At 39.3% G+C, this 26,618-nt stretch overlaps 1 protein-coding gene across 1 annotated transcript in view; it reads left to right on the top strand.

The window, feature by feature from the left end:
- wac (wee Augmin) overlaps positions 1–19,012 on the top strand; it is a 33,129-nt gene extending 14,117 nt beyond the window's left edge. Inside the window, exons 5-7 of the transcript XR_010951201.1 lie at positions 18,205–18,393; positions 18,467–18,771; positions 18,885–19,012. The gene's annotated coding sequence lies outside the window, so the exon portion shown is untranslated. The remainder of the gene's footprint in view (positions 1–18,204; positions 18,394–18,466; positions 18,772–18,884) is intronic.
- The last annotated feature ends 7,606 nt before the right edge of the window (positions 19,013–26,618 follow it).

Below are 26,618 nucleotides of genomic sequence, written 5' to 3'. Positions count from 1 at the left end.
CATGTAAAAATATATTTTGTTCATGCGTTATATGGAAGAAAACACGCAACACCCTCAGCAAAAAAATTCTATAAAATCAATGGTACTTTGTACCGTCTGTAAACTTGCACTTTGTTTTGGTGGACTACAAAACTGCATTTTCGAAAATTGTGTAAAAGTTTTGAATAAAAGATTTTAAATTTTTATGCAATTTTTTTGAAGTTCGATTTACTTTCTAGAACTTCGTGTTAGCTTTAAATTTTTATTTATGTGCTTTCTGTTTGCTATTCCACTATATTTTAAATAAAAATTATTTAAGTTAAAAAAACAAAGATAGTTTTCAAGCTATACATTAGGATTTCGCTACTATTTTTTTCAACACAACTGTATCTATTTAAGTACCTATAAACTTAAAGTTTGTACAACAATGAAGACGTTTCGCCTATTCACGCCACCCTGCTTATGAAGTTATCTGTTAAAAAATTGGGTTTCTCTAGTGTGTTTTGTTTTTGTAATATAATACAAAATATAACCACATAAGTGGATTACTTGATAAGTACGCTTACGTGAATAGTGCATTTAATTTTTATATATATGAAATCATTTTTATTTAAATAAATTAATGAATTTTGGAGTCATGTTATGTCTATATAAGAGTTGTAAGTCTTTTGTACGTACACTGATGGCGATATTTCCTAACGACTGTTAGCAATCTCATCTCTTATTCTTCGGCCCTCATTTTGCATATTGGTGTTTTGCAATATTAAAGCATCTTCATTAGTATCTTGGGATACAGGCAAATTTACATTCTCATTTGACTCGACGTTATACTGCCGGCAGATGTTATGTAGTGCGCAACAAACATTTATAATTTTAACTACTTTCTCAGGTTGATAATGCAAGGTCACTTGTAGGCAACGGAATCGGCTTTTCAAAACTCCTATAGTCCGTTCTATTATGTTCCGTCGCGAGCAAAGTGCCATGTTCAATTTGTATTCTTCAGATGCATACGGAGGGTCGCGATAAGGTGTCAACAAAAACGGTTCGATGGCATTTCCTGAATCGCCCAGCAGTCTAGATGTCCGATATAGCCCTTTCTGTTAAAGAATAAATGTTCGTTGGTATGAGGTTTCATTATTTTAATATGGGTACCATCGATACATCCTGTGATGCCAGGAATTTTATATTTGCGGTAAAAATAGTCCCTCGTTTGTCTTTTTTCATTCTCGTCCATTTTTAAACTGACCCATTGGCGACAAATATTAGTTTCTGTAACTCTTAACATTCGTGTCAAGGTTTCCGATATGGTACTTCTGCCCAAACTTATATTAATGTCGTTCCCTACAGAATGTTGATACGATCCTTCTGCTAGGAATCGAAGCAAAGCGCATAGTTTCAAAATTGAAGGAATGGATGTTGGAGGTATATACCTATCAATGGTATTCAGCACCATTGCAAATGCAACTTTGCTTAAACGATAATGGGCCACAAATCTGCAAGGAATAAATTTTCTGAATTTGGTATAAAAATAAAACTTTAATATGTATGTATGGAAGAAGGATTCATTTCCTGAAAGATCCAAAATGTTCACAAGTTGTTTGAATTAGGCAATTATAGCTGATTCAACGAATAGCTTCAAAACGGCTTTTTACAAACGTCAAACTTAGCATAGTGACCGACATACATATATATTTAATGCTTTCTGCGCTTACACAGACTCCGGAAGTTCTAGAGGATAAGCCCCGTCGTTCACTCTCGCATCCCGTTTCTCTTGGATAATTAAAAAAGCAATTTCAGTGATCATATTTTTATACTCAGTTGAGCAGAGCTCACAGAGTATATTAAGTTTGATTGGATAACGGTTGGTTGAACATATATAAAGGAATCGAGATAGATATAGACTTCCATATATCAAAATAATCAGGATCGAAAAAAAATTTGATTGAGCCATGTCCGTCCGTCCGTCCGTTAACACGATAACTTGAGTAAATTTTGAGGTATCTTGATGAAATTTGGTATGTAGGTTCCTGAGCACTCATCTCAGATCGCTATTTAAAATGAACGATATCGGACTATAACCACGCCAACTTTTTCGATATCGAAAATTTCGAAAAATCGAAAAAGTGCGATAATTCATTACAAAAGACAGATAAAGCGACGAAACTTGGTAGATGAGTTGAACTTATGACGCAAAATATAAAATTAGTAAAATTTTGGACAATGGGCGTGGCACCGCCCACTTTTTAAAGAAGGTAATTTAAAACTTTTGCAAGCCGTAATTTGGCAGTCGTTGAAGATATCATGATGAAATTTGGCAGGAACGTTACTCTTATTACTGTATGTACGCTTAATAAAAATTAGCAAAATCGGAGAAGGACCACGCCCACTTTTAAAAAAAAAATTTTTTTAAAGTAAAATTTTAACAAAAAATTTAATATCTTTACAGTATATAAGTAAATTATGTCAAGATTCAACTCCAGTAATGATATGGTGCAACAAAATACAAAAATAAAAGAAAATTTAAAAATGGGCGTGGCTCCGCCCTTTTTCATTTAATTTGTCTAGGATACTTTTAATGCCATAAATCGAACAAAAATTAACCACTCCTTTTGAAATTTGGTAGGGGCATATATTTTATGGCGTTAACTGTTTTCTGTGAAAATGGGCGAAATCGGTTGATGCCACGCCCAGTTTTTATACACAGTCTTCCGTCTGTCCTTCCGCATGGCCGTTAACACGATAACTTGAGCAAAAATCGATATATCTTTACTAAACTCAGTTCACGTACTTATCTGAACCCACTTTACTTTGGTATGAAAAATGAACGAAATCCGACTATGACCACGCACACTTTCTCGATATCGAAAATTGCGAAAAATTAAAAAAATGCCATAATTCTATACCAAATACGAAAAAAGGGATGAAACATGGTAAGGTAATTGGATTGTTTTATTGACGCGAAATATAACTTTAGAAAAAACTTTATAAAATGGTTGTGACACCTACCATATTAAGTAGAAGAAAATGAAAAAGTTCTGCAGGGCGAAATAAAACACCCTTAAAATCTTGCCAGGTATTACATATATAAATAAATTAGCGGTATCCAACTGATAATGTTCTGGGTCACCCTAGTCCACATTTTGGTCGATATCTGGAAAACGCCTTCACATATGCAACTACCACCACTCCTTTTTAAAACTCTCACTAATACCTTTAATTTGATACCCATATCGTACAAACTCATTCTAGAGTCACCCCTGGTCCACCTTTATGGCGATATCTCGAAAAGGCGTCCACCTATAGAACTAAGCCCCACACCCTTTTAAAATACTCATTAACACCTTTCTTTTGATACCCATATTGTACAAACAAATTCTAGGGTCACCCCTGGTCCACCTTTATGGCGATATCTCGAAACGGCGTCCACCTATGGAACTAAGGATTACTCCCTTTTAAAATACTCATTAACACCTTTCTTTTGATACCCATATTGTACAAACAAATTCTAGGGTCACCCCTGGTCCACCTTTATGGCGATATCTCGAAACGGCGTCCACCTATGGAACTAAGGATTACTCCCTTTTAAAATACTCATTAATACCTTTAATTTGATATCCATATCGTACAAACGCATTCTAGAGTCACCCCTGGTCCACCTTTATGGCGATATTTCGAAAAGGCGACCACCTATACAACAACCACCACTCCCTTTTAAAATCCTCATTAATACCTTTAATTTGATATCCATATCGTACAAACACATTCTAGAGTCACCCCTGGTCCACTTTTATGGCGATATTTCGAAACGGCATCCACCTATAGAACTAAGGCCCACTCCCTTTTAAATTACTCATTAACACCATTCGTTTGATGCCCATATTGTACAAACAAATTCTAGGGTCACCCCTGGTCCACCTTTATGGTGATATCTCGAAACGGCGTCCACCTATGGAACTAAGGATTACTCCCTTTTAAAATACTCATTAACACCTTTCATTTGATACCCATATCGTACAAACGCATTCTAGAGTCACCCCTGGTCCACCTTTATGACGATATCTCGAAACGGCGTCCACCTATAGAACTAAGGCCCACTCCCTTTTAAAATACTCATTAACACCTTTCGTTTGATGCCCATATTGTGCAAACGCATTCTAGAGTCACCCCTGGTCCATCTTTACGGCGATATCTCGAAAAGGCCTCCATCTATAGAACTTAGGTCCACGCCCTTTTAAAATACTCATTAATACCTTTCATTTGATACCCATATCGTACAAACGCATTCTAGAGTCAACCCTGATCCACCTTTATGGCTATATCCCTAAATGGCGTCCACCTAGAGAACTATGGCGCACTCCCTCATAAAATACTCTTTAATGCCTTTCATTTGATACACATGTCATACAAACACATTCCAGGGTTTCCCTCGGTTCATTTTCCTACATGGTTATTTTCCCTTATGTTGTCACCATAGCTCTCAACTGAGTATGTAATGTTCGGTTACACCCGAACTTAACCTTCCTTACTTGTTCTTCATTATTTTTTTTTCAAATTAATCTTTGGAAAAAAGCACAAGTTAATTAATTTTATTAGCATTTGCAACCAAATACCAATTTTACACACAATACCAAAAGTGAAACAAAACCCAGCTGATTCGAATATCGGTTTTGTTTAATTGCGAAAAACCCCAAATCAGATCGAAATTCGCGACACCAATTCGAACAGATATCGGTTTTCATTTCTGACAAAAATCAAATCCGAGTCCGACATACCTGAATAGTTTGTTGAAAATTACGCCGAACAACGTAAATTAATGTTGGCCGATCCCGTGTTTTTTGAGGAACAATGTTATCTGTGATTGTGACCTCTCAGTCACAGCGGCTTTTAACCGTGACTGTGATTGAAAAAAAAAAACAAATACTACGCCAACAGGAATGAGTTTTGGTGATTCTATACGACAGCATGACACTGCTAATACGCGTCCAAAAATATCGAGAGAGGTGTCAAAAACGCGTAAAAGACCTCGGCAACAATAATCCGAAGGCGGAAAATAAAAATGTTGGGTCTGTCGAGAGATATTTGCGAAAGAAATTGAAAATTTTAATGTGGTTGTTGTAGGGTTCCCAGACCAAAAATGTCGAAAGGGGGACAGATAATAACAAATTGGGGGATTTGGGGGTACAACAGATAAAACAAGAAGAAGAAAATGTGCAGATAAATGAAAATTTTTAGCGAGTTCATTAAAAACAAAGATGGAGAGGCAGGGCAACAAATTTCGAAAACGGAGCAGACGCGGTCGCAAATATTATGGGTGGTCTAATGGCCCAGTTTGAAATAAAAGAAAATAAAAATAAACAAATAAAAACGGGACTGTCTTCGGCTGTGCCGAAGACTTCATACCTTTCATGAATGGGGCTGAACAATAATCTTATCCCGCTCGTAATCTCCGAATAATCGGATGTATAAGATAAGAAATATATAGTGAACAGATCTACATACCTTAACGATTTTTAAGATAAATATAAAATAAACAAGTAAGGAAGGTTAAGTTCGGGGGTAACCGAACATTACATACTCAGTTGAGAGCTATGGTGACAACATAAGGGAAAATAACCATGTAGGAAAATGAACCGAGGGAAACCCTGGAATGTGTTTGTATGACATGTGTATCAAATGAAAGGCATTAAAGAGTATTTTATGAGGGAGTGGGTCATAGTTCTATAGGTGGACGCCATTTAGGGATATAGCCATAAAGGTGGATCAGGGTTGACTCTAGAATGCGTTTGTACGATATGGGTATCAAATGAAAGGTATTAATGAGTATTTTAAAAGGGCGTGGACCTAAGTTCTATAGATGGACGCCTTTTCGAGATATCGCCGTAAAGATGGACCAGGGGTGACTCTAGAATGCGTTTGTACGATATGGGTATCAAATGAAAGGTGTTAATGAGCATTTTAAAAGGGAGTAATCCTTAGTTCCATAGGTGGACGCCGTTTCGAGATATCGCCATAAAGGTGGACCAGGGGTGACCCTAGAATTTGTTTGCACAATATGGGCATCAAACGAAAGGTGTTAGTGAGTATTTTTAAAAGGGAGTGGGACTTATTCTATAGGTCTTCGCCTTTTCGAAATATCGCCATAAAGGTGGACCAGGGGTGACTCTAGAATGAGTTTGTACGATATGGGTATCAAATGAAAGGTGTTAATGAGTATTTTTAAAAAGGAGTGGGCCTTCGTTTTATAGGTGTTCGCCTTTTCGAGATATCGCCATAAAGGTGGACCAGGGGTGACTTTAGAATTTGTTTGTATGATATGGGTATCAAATGAAAGGTGTTAATGATTATTTTAAAAGGGCGTGGGGCTTAGTTCTATAGGTGGACCCCTTTTCGAGATATCGCCATAAAGGTGGACCAGGGGTGACTCTAGAATTCGTTTGTGCAATATGGGTATCAAACGAAAGGAGTTAATGAGTATTTTAAGAGGGAGTGAGCCTTAGTTCTATAGGGTGACGCCTTTTCGAGATATCGCCATAAAGATGGACCAGGTGTGACTCTAGAATGCGTTTGTACGATATGGGTATCAAATGAAAGGTGTTAATGAGTATTTTAAAAGGGAGTAATCCTTAGTTCCATAGGTGGACGCCGTTTCGAGATATCGCCATAAAGGTGGGCCAGGGGTGACTCTAGAATTCGTTTGTGCAATATGGGTATCAAACGAAAGGAGTTAATGAGTATTTTAAGAGGGAGTGGGCCTTTATGGACCAGGGGTGACTCTAGATTTTGTTTGTACGATATGGGTATCAAATGAAAGGTGTTGATGAGTATTTTTAAAAGGGCGTGGGACTTATTCTATAGGTCTTCGCCTTTTCGAAATATCGCCATAAAGGTGGACCAGGGGTGACTCTAGAATGAGTTTGTACGATATGGGTATCAAATTAAAGGTATTAATGAGAGTTTTAAAAGGGAGTGGTGGTAGTTGTATATGTGAAGGCGTTTTCCAAATATCGACCAAAATGTGGACCAGGGTGACCCAGAACGTCATCTGTTGGATACCGCTAATTTATTTATATATGTAATACCTGCCAAGATTTTAAGGGTTTTTTATTTCGCCCTGCAGAACTTTTTCATTTTCTTCTACTTAATATGGTAGGTGTCACAACCATTTTATAAAGTTTTTTCTAAAGTTATATTTCGCGTCAATAAAACAATCCAATTACCTTAACATATTTCATCCCTTTTTTCGTATTTGGTATAGAATTATGGAATTTTTTTCATTTTTCGTAATTTTCGATATCGAAAAAGTGGGCGTGGTCATAGTCGGATTTCGTTAATTTTTCATACCAAGATAAAGTGAGTTCAGATAAGTACGTGAACTGAGTTTAGTAAAGATATATCGATTTTTGCTCAAGTTATCGTGTTAACGGCCATGCGGAAGGACAGACGGACGACTGTGTATAAAAACTGGGTGTGACATCAACCGATTTCGCCCATTTTCACAGAAAACAGTTAACGCCATAAAATCTATGCCCCTACCAAATTTCAAAAGGATTGGCTAATTTTTGTTCGACTTATGGCATTAAAAGTATCCTAGACAAATTAAATGAAAAAGGGCGGAGCCACGCCCATTTTTAAATTTTCTTTTATTTTTGTATTTTGTTGCACCATATCATTACTGGAGTTGAATCTTGACATAATTTACTTATATACTGTAAAGATATTAAATTTTTTGTTAAAATTTTACTTTAAAAAATTTTTTGTTTTAAAGTGGGCGTGGTCCTTCTCCGATTTTGCTAATTTTTATTAAGCGTATATATGGTAATAAGAGTAACGTTCCTGCCAAATTTCATCATGATATCTTCAACGACTGCCAAATTACAGCTTGCAAAAGTTTTAAATTACCTTCTTTTAAAAGTGGGCGGTGCCACGCCCATTGTCCAAAATTTTACTAATTTTCTATTTTGCGTCATAAGTTCAACTCATCTACCAAGTTTCGTCGCTTTATCGGTCTTTTGTAATGAATTATCGCACTTTTTCGGTTTTTCGAAATTTTCCATATCGAAAAAGTGGGCGTGGTTATAGTCCGATATCGTTCATTTTAAATAGCGATCTGAGATGAGTGCTCAGGAACCTACGTACCAAATTTCATCATGATACCTCAAAATTTACTCAAGTTATCGTGTTAACGGACGGACGGACGGACGGACGGACGGACGGACGGACATGGCTCAATCAAATTTTTTTTCGATCCTGATTATTTTGATATATGGAAGTCTATATCTATCTCGATTCCTTTATATATGTACAACCAACCGTTATCCAATCAAACTTAATATACTCTGTGAGCTCTGCTAAACTGAGTATAAAAATAGGTAGGTAATCTGTGTGAGGATGCAAAGCTTCACGTTTTTTGTGGTCTGCATGTAAAAACTATGACTACGAATCACGTCTTTCAAAAATATATGACGTAAACGTAACTATTTGATGAAATTTGATGAATTTTGAAGCTTCTAGCCATAAAAAAGGGGCAAAAATGACAGTTTATATGAAGTATATAATATATATACCACCGATCTCTATGATTTTTTCAGACAACAATATATGCTATATACGTAAGCATTTTGTGAAATTTGAAGCTTCTAGCTGTTAAAACGGGGCAGAAATTGCGCAAAGTTTCTTATCTGAACAATCGGTTGTATGAGATATATACTATGTATACCACCGATCTCAATGATTTTTTCAGACATCAATATATGCTATACACGTAAGCATTTGGTGAAATTTGAAGCTTATAGCTGTTAAAATGGGGTAGAAATTGCGAAAAGTTTCTTATCTGAACAATCGGTTGTATGAGATATATACTATATATACAACCGATCTCTATGATTTTTTCAGCCAACAATATATGCTATATACGTAAGCAATCGGTGAAATTCGAAGCTTATAGCTGTTAAAATGGGGTAGAAATTGCGAAAAGTTTCTTATCTGAACAATCGGTTGTATGAGATATATACTATATATACCACCGATCTTTATGATTTTTTCAGACAACAATATATGCTATATACGTAAGCATTCGTTGAAATTTGAAGCCTCTAGCTCTTAAAATAGGGCAGTAATTACGAAAAGTTCCTTATCTGAACAATCGGTTGTGGGGGTTATATACTATATATACGACCGATCTCATCAATTTTTTCAGGCAACAATACGTGCAATATACGAAAGTATATGGTGAAGTTTGAAGCTTCAATCTGTTAAATTGGGTAAGATATTACAAAAATCCTCTTTTTCTGAAAAATCGGTGGTATGGAGGATAAATGCTATAGTGGTCCGATCCGGTCGGTTCCGACAAATGTCTAATCGGACACCCAAATACACCCGCTCACCAAATTTTATCAAGATGTCTCAAAAATTGAGGGACTAGTTTGCATACAAACAGACAGACGGACATAGCTAAATCAACTCAGCTCTTCAACCTGATTATTTCGGTATACTTAATGGTGGGTCTATCTATTTTCCTTTAAGGACTTACAATTTTCGGTTTCGTGACGAAATTAATATACCATTTCATTTTCATGAAAGGTATAATAAGGGGTATTTTTCGGAGGACTAATAAAACTATTATATTGAACAAAATCATTAATTTATTCACTCATACAACAAACACAAAAACAATTCATAAATAAAATTCCATGAGATCAAACAAAGTTACACTCTTTATACATAAAAATACATATGTTGTTGTTGTTGTAGCAATGCTCGCCCCACCTAATAGCCGCGACCGATCACAAATTGTCATCAATATCCTCTAACGGGAGTCCAAGGAAACTTGCCGTTTCAACAGGGGTGGACCATAAGGAAAGTGGTGTTAGAGGCGTTGGTTCCACATTACAATTAAAGAGATGGTTGGTGTCATGTGGGGACACATTGCAAGCAGGGCATACATTTTGTATGTCGGGGTTGATTCTGGATAGGTAAGAGTTTAACCTGTTACAGTATCCAGAATGAAGTTGAGCAAGAGTGACACGCGTTTCCCTGGGGAGTAAGCGTTCCTCTTCTGCGAGTTCTGGATATTTTTCTTCAAGTACTGGGTTCACCGGGCAATTCCCGACATAAAGGTCCGACGCCTGTCTATGGAGTTCACCAAGGACCTGCTTGTGTTTTTCCGCTTCATACGGCTGGGTTCTCAGGTGCCGTATTTCCTCAAAATGCTTACGGAGATGACTCCTTAGGCCCCTAGGCGGTGCTGGTTCGTCAATCATATGTCTGTTGGGATGCCCAGGTTTCTGGGTATTCAACCGAAACTGTTTGGTCAGCATCTCATTTCTCTCCCTGATGGGGAGTATTCTCGCCTCATTATGCAGATGGTGTTCTGGGGACATAAGAAGACAGCCCGTGGCGATTCTGAGAGCAGTATTTTGGCAGGCCTGTAGTTTCTTCCAGTGGGTGGTTTTTAGGCTTGGCGACCATATGGGTGACGCGTAGCACGTAATCGGCTGGCTAATTGCTTTGTATGTGGTCAAGAGCGTTTCTTTGTCTTTTCCCCAGGTACTGCCAGCAAGGGATTTGAGGATTTTATTACGGCTCTGAATTCTTGGAACAATTGCGGTTGCGTGCGCACCAAAATGTAGATCCTGATCAAACGTCACACCTAAGATTTTGGGGTGTAGGACAGTCGGTAGCGTAGTGCCATCGACGTGGATGTTCAAAATGGTCGACATTTGGGACGTCCATGTTGTAAATAAGGTCGCGGAAGATTTAGTCGGTGACAATGACAGGTTTCGCGAGGCGAAAAAACTGGAGAGATCAGGGAGATAGCCGTTTATTTTATTGCATAGCTCATCGATCTTTGGGCCTGGGCCTGTGGCCATTATTGTGCAGTCATCCTATGGAGTTTTCTGAAGCCATGCTGATGAGGGGCTAGCTGCAAATGTGCTTGGAAATGAGGGAGCAAAATGGCTTCAAGCGTCTTTGCCACTGGCGATAGGAGAGATATCGGACGATATGACTCACCTACGTTAGCTGGTTTCCCAGGCTTTAGTAGCGGGACCACCTTGGCCATTTTCCATTTCTCGGGTATGACAAAGGTGGAAAGAGACAGGTTGAAGACATGCGCTAAATATTTGAAACCCTCTTTCCCTAGGTTTTTAAGCATCGGCATGGCTATGCCGTCTGGGCCCACTGCTTTGGATGGTTTAGCGCGACCAATGGCGTCCTCAACCTCTCTAGCGGTGATGGTAATTGGTGACGCGCTGAGTTTGTGTTTATGTGCACGTCTATTGGCTCTCCGTCTATCTTTGTCGACCGTAGGATGCATTATATATTGTCGGCAGAAAGCGCTCGCGCATTTTTTCGCATCCGACAGCACCTTATCGCCAAAGGCGATGGAAACTTTGTCTTTGTGCTTAGTCGGATTCGATAGGGACTTTACGGTGGACCAAAGTTTACCTACACCGGTAGAGAGGTTACAACCTCTTAGGTGCTCTTCCCATTTCGCCCGCTTGTGTTCGTCCACAAGCAATCTGATGCGTTGGTTTATATCCCTTATTTGGGGGTCGCCTGGATCAAGCTGTCTTATAAGGTCGCGTTCCCTCGCTAAGCTCGCGGCCTCCGCCGGGAAGTGGGGCCGGATTTCGGGAATTCTCCCGGCGGGTATGAAATGTGGCGAGGCGGATTCAATGACCTTACGGAAGGCACGCTCCCCTTGGCGGGCATCAGTCGGGATAGGGAGGGCAGCAAAGCTGCTGTCTGTTGCAGATTTATATTCTTCCCACTTTCCTTTTTTGAAGTTTATGAAAGTGCGTTTTTCGGTGACGATGAAGTCGGCTGTACGCTCGAACGAAATAAGTATGGGCAGGTGGTCGGATGCCAATGTTACCATAGGCTGCCAGTTGACGCAGTTTACGAGTTCTGCGCTCACGATTGAGATATCTGGCGAGCTATGACAGCTTCCTACCATACGTGTGGGGGCGTCTCCGTTAATTGTGCAGAACGTCGTTTCGTCTATTTGATCCGCCAACATCTCACCCCTACTGTCCGCCCGCAAGTTTGAATGCCATAGGTCGTGATGGGCATTGAAATCGCCTAAGATAATGCGATTGTTGCCAGTGAGTAAGGCCTCGATATTAGGGCGGTATCCACTGGGGCAGCAGGTGACAGGAGGGATGTAGATGTTGATGATTTCTAGATTTGCATCGCCTGACCGGACAGATAGGCCTTGACGTTCTAAGACATTGTCACTGCGGTCGATGCCAGGATCAAATATATGATATTGCACAGAGTGGTGTATAATAAACGCGAGGCCGCCTCCATTTCCGCTCTCGCGGTCTTTCCTGTGGACATTATAACCAGAGCAGGTCTGCAATGCAGATCTTGCTGTGAGTTTAGTCTCTTGAATCGCAGCAATGCGGATGTTGTGCCGCTTCATGAAATCGACTATCTCCGTAATCTTCCCAGTTAGTCCATTACAGTTGAACTGCAGAATTCTGAAGTGCATGAGGGGTGACGCCGCCACTCTAGGGGTAAGTGAGGGGTGACTACGCCTAGGTTGTGGAAGGCCAGGACGCAATTGCTGTTGTGGCCTTGGGACTGGGCGCCCTTGGGCAAGCATTGGGGTACCCGGATGATTTGGGTTTGCGACCTGGCAGCATGGCGCGATGAAACCCGTCGAGGGGTTGCCGTCGCGGAGACCAGAACATCTAGGAAAGTGGCACCACCCAAGGCAGGAGCTGCATTGAGCGGATGTCGCAAACCTATATATTCTGTGCTGGCAGACGGTGCAAACGGAGGCAGGGACTAAGAGTCTGTTTCCCTGACCTGCACGATTGCTGCCAGAAAAGAGGGGAGGAGAAGAAGACGGGGGCAGGGGCTGATGCTCAGCATTGCTACCAGCTCTACTACGAAGGTAGTAGTTATGAGTGGTATCAGCTGTTTGAGTTGTTGGCGCCGTGGGGCGCGAGCAGCAGCGGGTACTTGTTGTGGCTTGCTGAGCAGCGAAGCTGCTGGAAGGTAGTGGGGATACGCTTAGGCGTAGACTACGGGACGCCCTTGGGCGTGAGCAGCAAGGAGCCACAAAAGATTTATAAAAGTTACGTGGACGTCGGGTTTTGGGATCAAGCCCAGAACAACCTGTCCGATGCAACCATCCCTTGCACGAGACACACTGAACAGAGTATGACCGTCCTAAAAAGATTCTTTTCTGGCAAATGCAGCAAAACCATTTCTCAGGACCGGGGTGAGGAGACGGACCCGGATTGGGTTCGATACCTTCCCGGAGTAAGAGAATATGTAGCAGTCCTGCTGCAAGGAGCTGCTGGGAGGATGACAATTTGTGGGAGGGACGAAACAAATTAAATGGGGTCACACTGAAATGACAGTCCTTGGTCGGGAAAAATCCCGAGTCGCTCCGGTACATAGAACCGACTGCCTTGGGAAGCGTAAAAATACATATGTTTATATTCAGCCTTTAATATGGGTCAAAACTATTTTCATATCAAAATACTATTTCAATTCCCCAAAAAATGTACATACATTCATTTTCTGGGTAGGTGATTTGTGTCAGTTCATCCTATTAGTGATGACAACACATCGTAAAACTCGATTTTTTCATCCACCCGTAGTATATAAATGTCAGCAAGAAGTGAACGTTTGCGGGCGAAAATGGGGGACCTATGCTACCTTCCGTAGCAAGGGGGGCAAAAGTCAAAATGGGGGATGTCCCCCCAATGGGGGACGTCTGGCAACCCTAGGTTGTTGTAATTTTGAAGATTTTGTGATACCCACAAAAAAATCGCGAACATAAGTGTTTTGAGCGGATATATTTTTGGTGATCAAACCGATTTCTAGCACTCCATCGTCATTTTCCGGGTTTTCTTTAATATTTTTTGAACGAGCTAAAATTTTCATCTTCCGCCTTCGAATTATTGTTGTTGAGGTCAATACGCGTCTTTTCACACCTCTCTCGATATTTTTGGACGCGTATAAGCAGTGTCATGCTATCATATAGAATTACCTCAGTTTTATATTTTCCCCTGCGGATTGTGTTGCGAATAACAAACTCTGCGTAATTTTTGGGACATCTACTGTTATTCAGTCGCAGCTTAAGTAACTTGCACATTCTAATGTTTCACAGCATAGAAGCGATTTGTTCCTGTAATGAGAGCTATGTTTGAGTCCACAAATCACACACAGAAGATTGCGCGTTAAAGGAAAATAACGTAAAAATTGCGCATAAAAAACAGCTTATCTTTTGTTTACATGCGCAATGCGCAATCTTGTGTGAGTGATTTGTGGTTTGAGTATGTGATTGGTAACGGGAAATAAATGCTGTCACAGGCAATCAGTCACGAATATTCCTTGTAAGCTGTCGCTGAAGTGTACTGTGATATTTCAGTAGCTGTGACAAAATCACAGGTACACGGATATTTGCCAACTCTAACGTAAATGGTAAGTAAATTTGAAATTTTAAAAGCCAACGGTGAAATCAAACTTGATTATATGGCTTTAAATAACAACACACCTTAAAATTTTCCATATTTAAAAAATTTTTTTTTTTTGCACAAATAAATTTTAAATTTAAAACACCACCAGCTGTCAAATTACTATTGTCTAAAAACACCACTTAATTTAAATCAAAATTTCCTCAATTTATTTTTCTGTTTGAACATAGTATAACTGTGAAGGCCGAATTAAAAGCCAAATTAAAATTCCTTAACCCTAAAGCCATAGTCGTAACCATACCCATATCCATAACCATCTCAATGTGATCGATTAATGGTGTCTTAACCTAAAAATCGTGAAAATTTCATAAAAATGATGAAAACGCAAAAAATTACAAACATATTCCACAAAAAATAAGTATCTTAGTCATAACATATCCAAAACAATGAAAAAAATTTAAAAAAAGTTATTAAATTCACCAACTCAAATATTTTTAGGTTATGGATATGGCGAGAAACCAAAAACCAATTGATTAGCTATGGCGTTAGCGTTATGGTATGGCACCATTAATCGATTACTTTCCTTTCCATAAGGTAGGTTCGATCAGCTGATTTATTAAGGGCCCTTAATGGTGACTTATAACCATAAAGCCATAACCAGATAAAACAGCTGATCACACCTAATGGAAATCAATGTAATCGGGTTAGCGTTATGGTGTGGCACCATTAATCGATTACATTGATTTCATAAGGTAGGTTTTATCTGGTTATGGCTTTGTGGTTATAAGTCACCATTAATTCGCCCTTGAACCGAACAATTTTCGCCATGATATGAAAATAAAATGCTGTGGAACTAGAGCAACACTTTTGTGATTACATAAACCCTGTTTCAATCGTTTACGTCCTGCGCAGAACCCTGATTGACAGTTTTCAACCGAAACAACAATTGCAACCCAGATTTTACCGTTATACTAACTTCAGCGAGTGCCTGTCAGAAAGAAGTCAAAACACTTGTGCTTATCCACAATGCTGCTTGACAGGTATGGGAATGGAAAAATATAAAAATTTTTCACTTGTATGAGTTCTGAAGTGTCAATGCAGTGTGGAAGTGTCAAAACTGCCGGGGTTGCTGGTACCTGTATCGACGCAGGGATGCAATCATGGCGGAACCATACAAGGTGGCAGCATGGCGACATACCTTCCATGTACTTTGTTTTTGTAAATCGGTGGACTAATGTCAACATGGTACCGCGCCGGAAGTTGATGTATCAAATCCTATTAAAAAAGTACAAATTAGCTCTCACAGTGCTGCCACCTTGCATAGGTCTGCCAAGGATGCAATAATTAGCGAAAAAAGCGCAAAATATCAGATATGGGTTGCTGTGATGGTGAATTTTGTCAGACACATTTAGTATGAAATATATAGTGCATTATATGAGAACTATCGAAAATTTTACAGAAGTCGTGGCATAGGGTATCCAAAGACGTGTAGTTATATCAACATTAAGAGTCAAAACACGGAAGTCAAGTCTTTCGACCCTTGCAACAGTTATCCGCGAAAACAGTACTGCAGCTACCATAGTGTACAAGTACAAGTGTGTTGACTTATCTGTCAAGCATACTGATAGGCACTCGCTGGATTCGGAATGACAGCGAATTCAAAATGGATACCATTACCGAATGCGCCGAATGATTGAAAAAGTCGATACGATTGGTAGTCAAAAATGTTGTCGTTGAGACCAAAAATGCGACTCTAGACCTGAGATTTCCATCAGGTGAGCGAGGCTGTTTGTAGTTTTGACGTTTATCGCTTAGTGAACACACTTGTATAGGTACACTGGCAGCTACTACACTACAGTTTCTACACTATTTTGTACCAGAGTAGTAGAACGCTGCCGAATAGCCTCCACAAAATTTGAGATAATTATGGTCAGGTGATCACAGCTGTGAACGAACAATTGACACATATCTTACTTGTAAGCCCTTAAAATGACAAGAACACTTAATTATATTCACCTTTCCATTCCAAGTGAAGCCAACGCCACACTGAGCCGCGATACACTGCGCTTCACTTTTTTAGATGGCAACGGCACAAAAAATGCTGCTGGTAACCATAGCAACGGGTGGTTGTGTGCGTATCGGGTGATTGTCACTTGCCCGGCCACCACACAAGCAGAAAGCATCAAGCGCCATTTGTATTGAAAATTCGTAGCGTGCAGACGTAAACGTGTCATCAGATGGCGATTTTTTATTGCTTCCCTTCAAAAAACGCGAGTACTCCATAAATAATGTAAGGAATACTCCTTTGGGTGTATAGGAGTATTCCAAAACTAATCTGTATTCATACAAAAAATGTGCTCCAATTAACATTGCGATGTCCTAGGAGAGGAGTAGGTGATCCCACTCTCGCTTTGTTTGTGAGTATTCCATAGAGTACATACGTGAGAGTACTTTCCAAAGTACTTTCACTGTAGTACTCGATGGAGCACCCACAGAGGATCATATGCCAAAGTACTAAAGAGGAATTGTGTCGGAAAGAATTATCGGAGTGAATTTAATTTAAAATGAAGGTAAATGAAGAGGGACAATACAACTTTTATATTTTTTACTACGAATATTTTTATGTTATTTAGCATTTGCGTGAATAAAGAAACTAATATTTCTCTATACTATAGTATGTATACATAAAACCAGTGCGCGGTTGCATTTTATCAGAGTTGCCATAGTAAAATTTTATTATCAGTTATTTGTATGCAATATTTTACTTTTGGCAATTCTGTTCTATCGTCATCGTGTCATGATCACGGTCGTTAAAAAACGAGCAATGATCCGCTGATGGTGGTCCGCAAACGCAATGCAAAGGAGTATTGTTAGAGTACTCCAACATGAAGAAAATGGAACACGTAATCCAACAATTTTTGCAGGGTTGTAAATTTTGCGAAATTTCATAAAAATTTTTGATCTTTTTTCTAAGAATTTTTAGAAATTTTTCGAGTATGCAGTTTTGTAGCTTATTAAATTTTAATATAATAAGATGCTAATCTTAAGCCACTAAGAAAATTGGCTGATTTTTGGCAATTTTTTTCCATCCGACCTTTGCATTCGTAGGTTTCAATAAACTGCAACGTAAAACTTTTTTTCCGCGAACTTGCTCATTTCTCGTTCTCGTAAAACTAACACACTAATGCTTGTCAATCACGTTGGCCACGATCAAATAGACCACAGTAGCGCTATTCACTAACTTTTAACGTATCTACATACGAGATTTTTAACATAAACACATTCGTTTTTTATATCACACATGCGATTCACTAACTTAGTTTTAACAACACTTGTTAACTATCATTTCGATGTGGCAGTGCTGGTAGTGAAATGTCAAAATTTACGAAAAGTTCAAAGAGGAATCGAAAAAAACAATCAATTTTTTGTACGCGCCAATAATTGTATGCAGCTATTTTAGCAAAGGGAGCTCAAAGAGTGCAGAGCAATGGCTTACGGTAAGTACTGAGGAAAAAAGGGGGTAAATTTTAGGGATCTGAAAATCCGTTTTTAAAACTTCCCGGTGACCTAGGGACTCCAAAATCACCACATAGTTTGGGGCGTAGTTATACTACAACTTGTAGAAAACAAAATTGAGTTAGGTGATGCAGGAACCGAGACATCTAGAAAATTAGTTTTCCTATAATATATATTTCCTGTGGGATATACTATATGTTTTAGTGAATGTGATGCCCAGAGTTCAAATAAAAAAAAAATAAGGTTCACCCTAATAGTTCGTACTTTTTTACAGGTCTGGCGCGATCTAAAAAATCGCATGAGCAATCGAGTGAAGGACATAAATAACCAGCGGGCCCAAACGGGAAATAGACCGATCTCGGTGGCGCCTTTGACCGATACAGAGAAGCGCATTGTGGAGCTAATTGGGGACCGATATGTTGAAGGCGCAGGCATATGTAGGGACAGTGTGCCTATGGATGAGGTCAGTATATAGTTATACAGCTATACCTATTATCATTATTAACTTATTGATTCATTCTATTTTAAATTTTTAGGAAATGCATTTGGTGATGGAGGAGGATAAAGGAGATGCCAGGAGCCAGATGCCAGTAGCGAGGTGCAATCCCAAGGCGAGGGTGAAGAGCAGCCAACCACATCTTCTGCTGCCATTGCAGTAACGAAAAGATGTGCTGCAACCACCCCTACAACTCCTGCAATTCGCCCTATAACTCCCACAACCACCCAAATAACTTTTGCACAAACTCCTCGCAGGTCCTCGAGAACAAAATTCAACGACGGGGAGGCCGAGCGCCAAAACAGGTTTTTGGCGATTGCTGAGAAACAGGCAGATACTATGAGGGTAAGAAATAATTGAAAGTTCAATATATTTTACAATATATAAAATCCTTAGTTAAATTAAAAATGCCAACAGTGTCCTTACAAATTTAAAATATAAATTTTCTCATCCTCTAGATGCTGGCCGAAAACCAAATAAAGTTGGCTGAATATCAAGAAAAGCAGACGGAGGCAACGTTTGCAATGGCCAAAGCAATTGAAATAATGGGAAAAGGGTTGGAAGTGTGTGCCGAAGCTTTTTTATTAAATAAAATGTTATTAAATATTTTTTTAAATAAAATGTAATTTTGCACAAACCAAACGAAAGTGAACAATGTTTTAACAGCTTACACAAAATCTGCATTAAACTAGCACATGCCAAATCGACTACGTTAAATTATCGGATTTGGAGTTGACAAAAAGTTAGTGAATTGAAAAAGTGTTAAAATTTATGTTAAGCTAATTTAACATCTCCAAATGTAGTTAAAAAAGTTAGTGAATAGCGCTACAGGGGCTCTATTCGCTAACAGTGAGTTTTCAAGTGTACACAAGAAATTGCGTAAACTTTGAAATTCTGATTCTGTCAAGCAAAACTGTGAACAAAAAACTCACTGATAAAAACTTCGTGAGTTGTTTTGGCAGCCAGTGTACACTATTGTGACATTCAAAACTCATACGCATCGTTGCAGAATGACTTTTGTTTTCATGGCGTTTGATGAATATTTTCTCACTGACATAAGGCTTTTACATTCAGCGCTCATTCAGCAAAACATGTGCACAATAATTTCCAGAATCGCATGAAAATTTAAAGTGTAAATTGTGTGTGCAAATGAGTTTTCAATGAGTGTACATTTTTCAGTTTTTCACAGTTAGGGAATTGACCCCCAGCTGTCAAGCGAAAAAATCTAAAAATTTTGATTTTCATCAACGCAAAGCCGACAACAAGTACGTGTGAGCACGACTACTGCCGATCGCGCCGATTGCTATGGTAACCACCAATTGCTATGTTACCAGGATAATTTTTTGTCCGTTGCCAGCCAGCATAAGAATACATGTGTTTTCGCAATACTATTAATCCCCAAATGTAAAAATGAAATACAACCCTGCACAAATTTGAGTATTCTTATTCGAATTTTCTCTTTGATCAAATAATAAAATGTATATTCAAATCCTCTCAATTTATATGTTAACTTCGAATACTTGCAATTAATCTTTATATACTTACAATACATGTACCAACACATAAATGAAATTCAAATTATACATATGTATCAATTGAAACGAACATTCTATGAAACGAAATGTCCATTCGTGGAAAAATTTCATAGAAGAGAACATCAAATTGAATAAATTGATCAATAACTTTTTATTTGGTTAGTTTTCTTTGTGGGCATTTTGTCTACATTTGTTTAAAGAAATTTGTTCTCTATATCGCGTATTAAAATTTAAATGTTTACGAGATTACAAAAAGGAAAATTACAAAAAGCCAGGAGTCATTCAGTGACAAGTCGCAGTACGATTCATTAAGCGAGATGGAAGAACAGCAAGCTGACCAGTCAGGAGGTGCGGAGAATTTAGCGGGTGATTCAGTCGTTGCCATTGCCAGTGACCAAATCGCATTATTGGTTTGTAGCATTGCGTCATTGCAAGCATGTGTAGAAGCGCTGCGAAGTGATGCAATTGGTAACAGGCAAGAAATCGGAGTCAGCTTTGTCAACGCTGCAACTCCCGAAACCATGCAGTCGCCAACGCAAACGTCAACGTATATGCAAGCGCAGTCAGCGCAAAATCAGTCACAAATGCCAACGTCTATGTAAGCGCAGTCTGCGCAAAATCAATCGCAAATGTCAACGTCAAGTCATGCGCATTTATTATCGCAAAATCAGCCGTCAATACAACAACAAGAAAGAATTCAGCCGACACCATCGTCAACACATATGCCGCTAACGTCAACGCAACCGCCTACCATGAACAGCGCCGCCTTAACTTTCATGGATAATTCTGCCGTCAAGCTATTTCCATTGCCAAATTTCGATGGCAATCCGGAAGATTGGCCTTTGTTTTTAGCCAATTATATTGATACAACAAATGAATTCCAGTATAACAACAGGCAGAACCTAATGCGCCTTCACAAAGCGCTGCAAGGTGCTGCTAAGAAAGCCGTTACGTCGTTGCTTATCTACCCCGAAGATGTTCCACGGGTCATTCAGGAGTTGGAATTCAACTTCGGTCGTCCGGAATTACTAATTAAAGCACAACTGCAAAAAGTACAACGATTTCAGCCTATAAACGAGAATCATTTAGATCAAATATTGGATTTCTCGAGTCGCGTCAGAAATATTATTGCCTTTTTTAAATCAGCTAGGTGTTCACATCATTTAATGAACCCTACGCTACTCAAATGTTTAGTTGGGAAGTTACCACCATCCAAGCAGTATGAATGGAGCCAAAGAGCAGCAACTATTGCACCTTTTCCAACAGTGGAAAACTTTGGTGAGTGGTTAAGTGAAATAGCTAAAGTCGTTTCTTTATTGCCAGGAGTATCAGATATCTCACTTCGGACTATTCAAGCCAACGTATCGCAGTCAACGTCGACTGCGCAGTCACGCACAGTAACACGTCACAATGGGTCTGCTACAAATTCCACACGCCGAGTCCTGTATAATAACGAGGAACAGTCTGAAACGAAAGGTACATGCATAAAGTGTGGACAGTCACACAAACTAGAAGATTGTCCGCAGTTTCTATCGGGTGATACACCAACAAAATGGAGTTTTGTCAAAAACAACAGATTATGCTTTGGGTGTCTTCGTAAAGGGCATAGTCTGGGTAATTGTCGCCAACGTAAAGAATGTTCATATAATGGTTGTAAACGGATGCATCATAAGTTGTTGCATTTGGATGCATCTCAATTAGCTCCAACCCCTGAAGAAGTGCAACGTGTATTAAATTGTCATGATGATAAACAATCAACGCTTTTTAAGATATTGCCAATAACATTGTCTGGGCCAAACGGAAGTATATCTGTATATGCAATGTTTGATGAGGGTTCATCTATCACTCTTTTAGAAGAGAACGTCGCTAACACATTAGGTCTGCGTGGTCAAACCATACCTCTGACTTTGCAATGGTATGGTGAGAGTCAGGTTAAAGAAAATTCTAGAAAGGTTTCAGTCACAATCAAGGGTAGTTATGCCGAATATAATATTAAAAATGTTCACACGGTAAGGTCGCTTAATTTACCAAGCCAGTGGTTTGAAAAAGAAAAGTTTGCTCACCTTCAGTCGTTGCCCGTAACAAGCTATTATAATGCCAAACCTGTAATTTTACTGGGTCTCGACAATAGTTATTTGGATATTTCCAATAAAACGGTCGATACAGGACCAAACAAGCCTATCGCAATAGCAACTCAGTTGGGGTGGGTAGTATATGGACCACTCAAACAAAGTCAAGAAATGCATCCACTCGTGTTGCATGTCCACAAGAAACAGTCATTACAAGAGTTGCATAAACTGGTGAGTGAGTACTACTCAGTTGATAGTTTTGGTGTACGTAGCACTAACATTACATTGGAGTCCGATGACAATCGAGGTGCCAGAGTGATTTTAGAAGAAACAACGAAAGAGTTGGATCAAAAATACGAAGTTGGATTGCTGTGGCGCAGTGATCACACAACACTTCCATTTAGTTTTGACATGGCATATCAGCGCTTGAGAAACCTAGAGTCGCGTATGTCAAAAGATAGTAATTTCAACACAAGATATAGAAGAGAAATTGAGAAGTATGTTCAAAGAGATGTTTTTCCAAGTAGTCATAAGGGATGTCGATCAGAACTCACAGCGATTTTTGTGGCGTGATGGGGATTCGTCAGAGCCCGTTCCAGTATACGTAATGCAATCCATAATTTTCGGAGCATTGTGCTCGCCATGCTGTGCAGAATATATTAAAAATTTAAACGCCAAGAAATATGAGTCTGTTATGACACGAGGAGCCACCGTCGTTGTTAATAATGTGTATGTCGACGATTTGGTACTCAGTTTTGCGAACTCAGTCCAAGCTGAGGAAGTCGTAAGAGAAGTTATATACATCAACACAGCAGCAGGTTTCAAATTGCGAAACTTCGTGTCAAATGACAAATCTTTACAAATCAAACTGGGGAGAGAAGGTGACACATCCGTAACATATGTTGATATGGAACATAAATCAGCTGCCGATAAAGTTTTGGGCATGTTTTGGAATACCCTTAACGACACCTTCGAATTCCACGTTAAATTTCACAAAATTTCACGTGATGTACTAAATTGCAAACGACCGCCTACGAAAAGAGAACTTCTCGGTATTGCTATGGCCATTTACGATCCGTTTGGATTTCTCGCAAATATAACAATATACATCAAACTTTGGCAACAGTCACTCTGGAGATATCAAATCGAATGGGATGAGCCACTGCCACAACAACTTAACATTAAATGGACGTCATGGTGGGAGTTTTTCCAAAAGGTATCGAGTTTCTCTGTCCCACGCTGCTATTTTGAAAGATTAATGTCAGCCGATGAGATTCAACTGCATGTGTTTGTCGACGCGAGTTTCAGCGCCTACACAGCTGTAGCATATTGGCGAATCAAAACAGGTAGCAATGTGGATGTCGTCTTCGTCGCAGTCAAGATGCGCTCCTGTAAAGTGTATGACAGTCCCTCGTTTGGAATTACAGGCGGCAGTTCTTGGAGGCCGTTTGCATAAATCCATAATTGAATGCCATGACGTAAACATTGATCGTGTTGTTTTCTGGAGTGATTCCAAAACTGTTTTACTCTGGATTAAGTCCACCACTAGAGAGTATAAACAGTTTGTCGCCAGCAGAATCGCAGAGATTTTGTCCACCACTATGTCGTCTCAATGGAGGCGGTTGTCAACAGCGCTTAATGTAGCAGATGATGCTACTCGAGGTAAACTAGTACCACAGTTTAATCCAAATCACAGATGGCTAAAAGGTCCAGCGTTTCTACAATTGGAAGAAGAAGAATGGCCACAAGAACTAGCAGATTTCGTACCAAATGATTGTGCCGCAGAGGAGAAGAGGACCTGCCTAGTCCTGACATCGCCAAAGGATGAGTATATAATTAATTTTAAAAACTTTTCTTCTTATTTGAAGGCTCTCAGAGTCATGAGCTGGGTGCAACGCTTCATTTCCAACGGCAGACACCGGTACCGACGTATCGGAGAACTCAAAACCTCAGAAATAGCAGAAGCAGAAAAGACACTGTGTCGCCGCGTACAGGAGGAATGTTTCGCCAGCGAATTCGCCGAACCAGTCACATATATGCATTAACGCCTTTCGTCGATGATGATGATCTTCTAGAGGTTAACGGTAGAATCGACGCAGCATACTGCCTTCCTGTTTGAGCACGTCGCCCCATCATTTTGCCACAACATCACTATTTACACGTTTAGTCGTCCCATATTGGCATGAGAAACTTCACCATCAAAATGAAAGTCTTACGATAAATGAAGTTCGCCAAAAGTTCTGGGTACCACATATTCGTTCAGTATTGAGTTCCGTCAAGCGATCGTGCCTTATATGCCAAGCCAAACACGCCAATGATGGGTCAGCTGCCAGCTGATCGTTTGACGCCTTTCGTCCGTCCGTTTAGCTACGTAGGTGTCGACTATTTTGGTCCATTTCAAATAACAATTGGTCGTCGTCGTGAAAAACGTTGGGTTGCACTTTTCACGTGTTTAACAGTCAGAGCCGTTCATCTAGAAGTGGCAGAAGACCTATCAACAGATGCGTTTTTAATTTGCCTACGAAATTTTGTCAACAGCCGAGGTATACCAATTCGACTACGTAGCGACAATGGGACAAACTTTATTGGTGCGCAGAAAATGTTAAAAGATGAAGAACGTTTATGGGACTTTACCCAGATTGAGAAAGAATGTGCAAAACGTGGCATCGAATGGATTTTTAATTGTCCTGCACATCCGTCCACTGGAGGGCGATGGGAAAGATTGGTCCAGTGTGTGAAACGGCTTTTGCAGAGAGTCTTAAAAGAGTAAGCTCCACGTCTCGAAACCTTTAGAAGCACATTGATTTAGGCCGAAAACATAATTAACAGTCGACCACTCACAGACGTTCCAATTTCACCCACGGATGAAGAGCCCATAACACCAAACCACTTTTTATTTGGTTGCCTAAATTCAACCCAAACGCCGACTAATGACGAAGAAAACGTTTGTGAAGACAATATCGAATAGCGCAAGCACTGAAAGACCGCCTTTGGAAAAGATGGACCTGCGAATATTTGCCAACATTATTGTGTCGTTCCAAATGGAGGGAACCAGTCGAGCCATTGAAGTGTGGCGATTTAGTAATAATATGCGACGCTAGTCTACCTCGTAGTCAATGGATAAAAGAGCGAATCAAAGAAGTAATAACAGCAAAAGATGGACAAGTGCGTTCTGTAGTAGTCAAAACTAGTCACGGTGAGTTACGAAGACCTGCCAGCAAGCTAGCCGCTTTAAACGTTTGTGAATCTCCATAATGATTCACCTGGAGGTGGAATGTTGTCGCAATACTATCATTCCCCAAATGTAAAAATGAAACACAACCCTGCACAAATTTGAGTATTCTTATTCGAATTTTCTTTTTGATCAAATAATAAAATGTATGTTCAAATCCTCTCAATTTATATGTCAACTTCGAATACTTGCAATTAATCTTTATATACTTACAATACATGTACCAACACATAAATGAAATTCAAATTATACATATGTATCAACTGAAACGAACATTCTATGAAACGAAATGTCCATTCGCGGAAAAATTTCATAGAAGAGAACATCAAATTTCTTTAACACGCACACGGAATCAAATTGAATAAATTGATCAATAACTTTTTTTTGGTTAGTTTTCTTTGGGGGCATTTTGTCTACAACATGCGAAGAATATTTGGCAGCGTACTGCAGTGCAGCTTAAAGCTGGAGTCATTGGTGCAGTATGTCGTATCGCTGTATCCGTATCCCTAACGTAATCAGCTGTTTATCGTTACGACGGTAAACCAAAACCCAATTGGTTGGCTACGATACGGTTACGACCTTAGCGGCACCAATAATCGATTGCATTGATTCTCATAAGGTTGGTCGAATCAGCTGTTAAAAGGTTACCGATACGGTTACCGATAAAGCGCCAATGTCTCCAGCTTTATGTGGCCTTCGCTTAAGAACGATAGGTCTTTCTCATCATTGTAAATTCTACCAAGTAGCGCAGCTAACAGCTGATCGGTGAAAATTCGCACATTCACACGCACAGTTCTCGACTCAGTTTCAAAAAAAAACTTTAGATTATTTAACTCAAATTTTAAAGTGAGATAATCATTACGAATTTATGTATATGGAATATATAAGGCGTTTTTGTTGTTATTAAAACAATAGTTTTATTTATATTAAAGCTTTTATCAGTTTTTTTTTAACTTTGAAAAAACTCCGAACACCATTCCTTCATTATATGACATTCGACTGCCTAGTCCACTGCCTTCCACTCTATTCGCAACATAACCTCTACTTAAGCTGCCAAACTATATAGTAAACAATGTTTCTCATGGTAATTGTACCATGGTATTTCTTAACTTTCAAATACGCTGTCAACTCCCTTAACTATTTTTTTTATGTTAGGTGCAACCCTGTGATTGGACATTTTGACCGTTCCAATGAGCTATAAAGCTCTAGATCGCGATCAATTCTCATTCGTACGATCCTGGGGGTCAATTCCTTAACTGTGAAAAACTGAAAAATGTACACCCATTGAAAGCTAATTTGCACACACAATTTACACTTTAAATTTTCATGCGATTCTGTAAATTATTGTGCACATTG

The sequence above is a fragment of the Eurosta solidaginis genome, chromosome 3 (assembly GCF_040869045.1).
Source record: "Eurosta solidaginis isolate ZX-2024a chromosome 3, ASM4086904v1, whole genome shotgun sequence".
Taxonomy (NCBI): Eukaryota; Metazoa; Arthropoda; class Insecta; order Diptera; family Tephritidae; genus Eurosta; species Eurosta solidaginis.
This window is presented reverse-complemented; position numbering and strand designations above follow the sequence as displayed.